Raw genomic sequence first — 7,241 nt, 5'->3', positions numbered from 1 at the left:
AATAATGCCAATGGTGCTCCCAGGCATTATAAGTGACTGATATTTACCTGCATTGTGTCTCATTTTTCTCAACTGTAAAGTGCATATAATCAAAATACTTACCTTGTGAGGATACTGTGAAGATTAAATAAGGTAATATATGTGAAGACTTTTTATTAAAGTGCCTGGAATAGAGTATGTGTTTACTTGTGAAGTGTTATTAGTAAGTACTGCCCATTAGTAAAATAAAAGACCATACGTTTCAACACTTCCCAATTCAACTCCATGCCGGCTCTAGCCTTAACTGCATCTTTACTCATTCCAAGGTTCATAGGAAAGACCTCTCTGAATTTCCAAGTGGAGACCAGACATGAATAGTGACTGAAACATGCATTGTGAATGTCATTTTATGTGGTATCACAAACCACCATCCTCTATTTTATGCAACTTCCATGTTAACTATATCTGCCATAAGTGTAGGTTATGGCAACACTCTTTGGTATACATGAAATACTAGGGAAATATCAAATCCCTAACCTAAATCCTTCACATGTGTAGGTACGTATAAACACACACACACACGCACATACACACACTTGCTTAGAAATACTTTTAGCCAAAAATAACATAAATTGACATAAAATGACAGTAGAGGACTCAAATGAGGTGAAAATGGCCCATAATATCACTACAATAAGTGTGTTCCACCTAAATTATACCAGTTAGACAGGTAGAGAGTTTTCTTGATAAAATTTTAAACTTGTGCTATGATTTTTGTATAGCCTACAAATAGCCCCAAAAGTAATTCATTCTTTACTCTACAGTTTCAGTTATATGTTATACATTTAGTTCTTCTAGGTTAACTCTAAAAGTGGCCTGTTTTTAAGTCAAATGTTAGGATATCACATGAAAAGTTTGGTAAATAAAGGAAGAAAATAGAAAATAGATACTTATATTCATTAAGTTTTTGGTATTATTATATTTCTTAAATATCTCTATTAAATAATTCCAGAGAATTATGAACTGTATTTTCTATCTATGTATTCAATTATGTATATAACATATACACAAAGTTTATGAAAAAACATAGCTGAAAAAATTGTTTTCTTTTGTGCTTTATTGTGCTCAGAAAAGTCAGCATTTTATCTATTCGTATTTACACAATCTCAGAAAACAGAGCAATTTAACCATTGGAATATTTGAGCATTATTTTTTTTTAATTTGTATATAATTATTTTTATTTTCATGCAAAACGAAGGCACATTTAATAACTCTTTCGATTTGACATATAAGATTCAAGTTCAACACCTTTATGTTCAGAATGCACAAAGTGCAGCAACAACTGCAGCAAACCTCAAAACAAGGTGCTGCAAAGTTTCTTCTACATCAAAAGACAGACAAGTGTCTGAGAGAGTAATTTAATTTAACATACTTTTATGGATGTACTGTTAACCTAAAGAAAGATAGATTTAGGAAAGCAGCTAAACCTGCAGAGGAAGGAAACAGCATGTTACAATCTATTATTTGGAGAACATCTAACAAACACCACAGAAAACAACTTTGGTATCATTTTAGCAGGATACAAAACTTTGCACAAATCTTTTGGCAACTAAGTGCATAAGTAATGTTCTGGGGCCCAAGCTGACTGTTAATTCTAAAATTAAGTATTGGATAATAAAAGCAGAATCTAATACAATTACATAAATTTTAAAAATAAAAAGTAACAACTTTGGAATTACATTTTCATTTTATTAATGCAATACAGTATATTTTAGCATACCCTTGATTCACATTTGAAAAGGGTGCATTACACAAACAAATAAATATTTCAAACATTACAATGTGAGCTGCTCCTATATGGTTTCAGGAAAAGCTGAGAGACTGACCATCATTTTCAACTGAAACAAATACCCATTCTATCAGTTTTCTGCCTTGGTCAGGGTATTAATCGGTTACTACCTATCATATAGTAGTCTGCCTATGTCAGCTGCTGAGGCAAGAGCTAAAAAGCAGAAGGAATTCTCCACAGTCATTATGTGTATTGTTAACAGAAGAGTGAGGTGTGCCCACAGTCCATTTTAGGGAGAGCAAATTGCGGAACATCATTACCACTTTGCAGGGCCCGCTGTCCTCCTGCCAACATTCCACTAGGCAGCCTCCCTGTGGGAGTCAGGCCCTTGAGCGTCAGCACAATTTCACTCTCCTCCGTGACAGCACAGAAGACCCTTGCCATCTCGCAGATTGCTGGAATTTTGTTTCTTATGATTTCTTTCTGAGCTGCAGCTGAACTATCAAACTGGCCTTTACCTAGGCAGTCATCAGTTCATCAGCAGAGCAAATATTCAGAACATTTACCAACGTTTATGTTACTTTTTCTCCAACAAACAGTAAAGATCATGTGAAGACATCCATAAAACTGAGTCACGAGTTAAGCTGTTGAATATTCATCACGTTATTTTCATACTTTAATACAGCAGCTTTATTATTGTAGACAACTAAGTAATTAGGTGCCAAAAAATTGTAATTAATGAAGGGAACCCTGTAGTTTGACTCTTTCTGCACATTCTGTAGCCTACGTCTTGAACTTCATGAGCTCTAATAATCGATAACAAATTGTTGTTTTGCAAAAATTCACACACTGCTGCATAGTTATAAAAATAAGAACATTCTTGAACTGTACTGTGACTAAAAATGTTCCTGTGATTTTTTATTTGCAAAATCTTCAGAAGCATCAGACCATAACAAGGCGCACATTGGTCGAGATGCAGGCACCTCTTTAAATCTATTTAATCTCCTAATATCATCCAGTGTGTATTTCTGCTGAATGCCCACCAAGAACACAAAGAAATTGTTGGTTTGAAAGTTCAGCAAGAGGCAGACTATCAAAAGCTTCATACCAGGTTCATAGACTCTTTCTGAATATTTAATTTTACATTTCTGCTTAAAGGGAAAAGTTTCAGCAAGGCGTCTGCATTCATGATTGCCCCTCAGAAGAGGATAGTATCTTCAGGACACAGAAATATAAGACACACTCTATGTTAAAATAACTTCTGTCCAAAAATCCAGGTCAAAAATTCAGCCATGGGTGTCACCACACACTGTAATTGGAGCCCCCACTTCTGTTACGGTTTTCTCTCTCCAAAAAAAATGGCAGCACCCTCATTGATAATTCTAAGTGCAACTTCTCCATCTACCCAACCTTCTTTTTCCCCCAGAGCATCAACCCTAAGTATCCCATCCATATCAAATACTTTTTCAGATGTCAAGCCATGTGTGACCATGCATTCAGGGCCAGGATGGGGCAGTGGGGTTGGGGGTTGGGGCCCACAGCTCCACTAGGTGCTGGGCGGGGAGGAGTTGGGGATGGTGGGGGGTGTCCCCAGGGAGCATTGTAGACTCCTGAGCATTATTTTTTTCTTGCATGCAGTAATGAAGTAATACAACAATGCAATTGTGCAATGCCTTAACTCAAAGTAATTTTTCATTACATTATTGATAACATTTTTTCTACTGATACTTAACTATAAAAACTTGGATTTCATTACTCTGACAAAATTTTAATTCCATATACTAAATTAACAGTAGCTAGTATCAATCAAGAGCACATATATTTTTTGATCATTTTTAATAGTGATTCTTTTAAATCCCTGCCAAAAAAAGTCAATATTTTCACCCATATTCCAGAGATGCTAGAAATATTATAAATGCATTGCTGATATCAAATTCATAAAATGTTGCTCCAAAATAACCAAAATAGCTTTAGCAAACTATCTTGAAGTTATGCATCATTACTTGTAAGAGAAGGGAAAAAGGAAACTTAATCTTAAATTGGTAGTAAGAAAGTTAATGACCCTCTTTCTTTTCTAAATTGTATTGATAGCATGAATTAAAACTAGTTTAATAGTCTGTGCACAATACATCTATACAAAGTCATAAAATCTATTATTAAAAATCCTATAGCTCACTAAAATCAGTCATTTTATAAGGAAATCAAGGTTTATAGTGGTCAACAACAAAATGAACATATAATTCAATTTCTATTACTACTTCAACATATTAAGATATGCATGGAGGGACCTTGACTTAATAATAGACCATCTAACCAATGCAACAAATCTCACATCAGTGGACATAAGAGGCATATCATATCTCTGTAGAATAGTTATCGAAACTATCAACAGCTTTAGGTATTGCAAATTATATACTGTTTAAGAATATAGAGCCCAACAATTTTTTCAAGGACTGAAAAAAATATGAACCAAAATAAGTTAAATCTGTTTTTCTCACATTCGCTTTCAATACCATAAAATATTAAAATCAACAAAAATGTAATTTTGCAACTAATTATTCAGTTTTCAATGAATCATTCCATTTGTAATGACTCGGTGTTGGAAAAACAAATGGCAAATACCTGTTGCATTAAAACAAAAGGAATATGTTGATGCAATAAAGGAATATGTTGATGTGATAAATAACTACATATGGAATGAAAAGATGCAATCTTTTTTTTCTCATGAAACTGTATTTTCAAATGCAACTTAGTTACATCAGTACTGATACTTTGGTCCTGGGGTTAAATTAATTATTTACAGGTCTAAGTTCAAAACTAGTATTTTCATCTAAAAATTATATGATCTAATGGCAAACCAATTTAAATGAATGCCTATTTCTAAATACTGTTAAACTATCAGACTTATTTTTCCTGTTATACAATCTAGTATGTTACTGAAAACAAGGCATGAGGAATAGCTGATCTATAAGTGCACCTTTCAAAGCTGGAAATAAGACTTGATTCTTGAGTGCTAAAAATAAGTAAAAGAAAATCAAGTAAATAAATGATCTTATATGCCAAGTTCTTTCTCAGACATTACAAAGCCTCTATAGATTAACTGAGCATCTAAATATGATAACATCACCCCTAAAATCTTTATTAAAACTGAGTGGCATTCTGTTCTGAAAAATGGGATACCACGAAAGTTCAATTCTATCTGCTGTAGTGAACAGAGAAACCATTTACAAGATATAATGAAACAAGAATCTCTTTAAAAATACATGAAGGGCAAATGTGTTTTCTTTATGAGCTTCAAAAATTTGATGCACGTCCTAATTTCTTCCTGCTGTAGCTTCCAGGGTTCCATTGATCTTGTGGCGTGGGTGGACTCTCATGGTATGAGTTCGTTACCAGGAGCTATATGACAGCATTAATTAAATTGTGCTTTGAGAAAATGAAAGCAAGCAAGATGCATATTTGCGTTTCTGCCAATAAATGCTGAAGTATAGCAATGAGCAGAAATTCTTAGAATATTAATCAGTTTGATTTTTTCTTTCTTTTTTTATGTTATGTCTTTTACCTTTCCCTTCCCTCTTCCCTCCCTTCCTTCCTTATTTCTTTTGCTTTAGTGATGGCTTCTACATTCATAATACAAGGGCAATTAGAAAGGACAGATATTATTCATGCATGCATTACAATCCCTCATTCACAGAGAAATTTAAGAAAAATGCATACAATAAAATTGAGCTTCGAGGACCATGGGGGCCCCATGAGCCACTTTATTAAGTAGTTTGTATTGTGGTGTTTTGTTTGTGTCTTGCTGGAAGGAGAGAAGCTGATCTTTGTTTATAGGTCTGTTACTGTTTGAGTCACTATTTTGAGAAAGATGGTCCCTCCTTCATGATAGTCTAAACATCTTTCTCTCATTCTTACTCTTATTCTAAAGGAGCTTTAACTTAGCTTGTCAAGCTGCCTTTTTTCAAGAAATACTTCCATAACCATTGTTAAGTGAATAAGTTCACAGAATTTTAGAAAAAAATTGTATCTGTGCAGAAGGTACAAATCAAAGTTTAAACTCCTTGTATGTGCTTGCTCAGTCTCCACTCACCTCCCCAGTCTATGTCTAGCTCTTCCTCTGCACCAAACTGTTATAGATAGTGCTGTTTGCTTGTGACATTCCTCTTGATAGGTTGCTTTCTTTGCCACATTCCATCCCCAATTTTCTAGAGGATTCTTGCACATGTTCAAGGTTCATCACATGTCTCCCTTCCTCACGTCCCTCAGTCTCTCTCAAGTGAACTGGCTTTTCCTTTTTTTTTTGGTATTATATTTTGTTAATGCCAACATCATAGAACCTGTCACAGTTTTCAATTATTTATACTTGGTCTCTGGTTGGACTGTGAGTTCCATGAGGATAGGGGCTGTGTCCCATTCATTCATTTTTATAGATATATTTATTATAGTTATTGTTATTACTCAAGAATAGTTACAACAAATTATTTTTCTACATTTCTCTCTAACTCCCATCGCCCAAACTTCTGTTAAAGTAGTAAATAGCATACGTGTTCTGTCCTATAATTGTATCAATGAATATTTACTGTGTGCCAGGGCAGGCCCTGCTCTTGGGGCTATTCATGCAACAGTGAACAAGATATAATCCTTGTCCTCTAAGAACATCCAGGTTAGTGGTTAAGACATCCATGCTTGGGGACAATTGGATTATTCAATATGAAAATATACAGTATTTTCAACATCAAGTGAATAAAATATTAAAATTCTGCATAACTGCAAAACTAGTGAATTTGAAAAGGAAGTCTGTGTTAGTACATCTGCATCACTTAAATGAAACAATTATTAAAACCAAATGCATGATATTTCCCTTTAACTAATTTATTCTAAATAATGTTACATGTTGTTTGCTGCTTATTTGGATTATAACTTTCTAGGATAGATGTCTATTTTTCCTACAATTTTTAATTTGCCTTGGCCTTATTTTGTTTCCTAATAATTTATAGAATAAGAGGTAATTATCTTGAACAAATTATTAAGTTGACCCTCTGCATAATGATATATTTGTTGAAAGGACAATATTGGGCAGACTTCTCGGGATTCAGTAAGTCTATAATCCAGAGATTTTATTTAATTTTACTTTTGAGGCCTTTCCACAGTTTATTGATTACTTGAGTTATTTTCAGCTTTGCTAAAGTAGATCTGCATATAATACTTTTAAGAAAGAGTGCAGATTCTCCTAGTTTCTGAATTCCAAAACTTTTGCTAGTTTATTCATACTTCATTGATAGTTTAGCTGGAAATAGAATTCAAAATTTCAAGCAGTTTTTAATAAAGATACTGAAGGTATTTCTGCATTTTCTTTGAATTTTCAGTTTTTCTGGGGACAAATCTGTTGCCCTTCTTTACCATAACTGCCTAAATGATTTTATTTTGAGAAAAGAAGGACCCACATATCTCATACATATTTTTTCTTACATTG

General features: G+C 33.8%; 1 pseudogene across 1 annotated transcript; it reads right to left on the bottom strand.

The window, feature by feature from the left end:
- Window positions 1-1,962: 1,962 nt before the first annotated feature.
- LOC308552508 (serine/threonine-protein phosphatase 2B catalytic subunit beta isoform pseudogene) lies at window positions 1,963-3,260 on the bottom strand (annotated as a pseudogene). Its single transcript has one exon. The product of its transcript is annotated as a serine/threonine-protein phosphatase 2B catalytic subunit beta isoform pseudogene (transcript).
- Between the last annotated feature and the right edge of the window lie 3,981 nt (window positions 3,261-7,241).

This window comes from Miniopterus schreibersii (assembly GCF_964146895.1).
Source record: "Miniopterus schreibersii genome assembly, chromosome: 2".
NCBI classification, from domain to species: Eukaryota; Metazoa; Chordata; class Mammalia; order Chiroptera; family Miniopteridae; genus Miniopterus; species Miniopterus schreibersii.
This window is presented reverse-complemented; position numbering and strand designations above follow the sequence as displayed.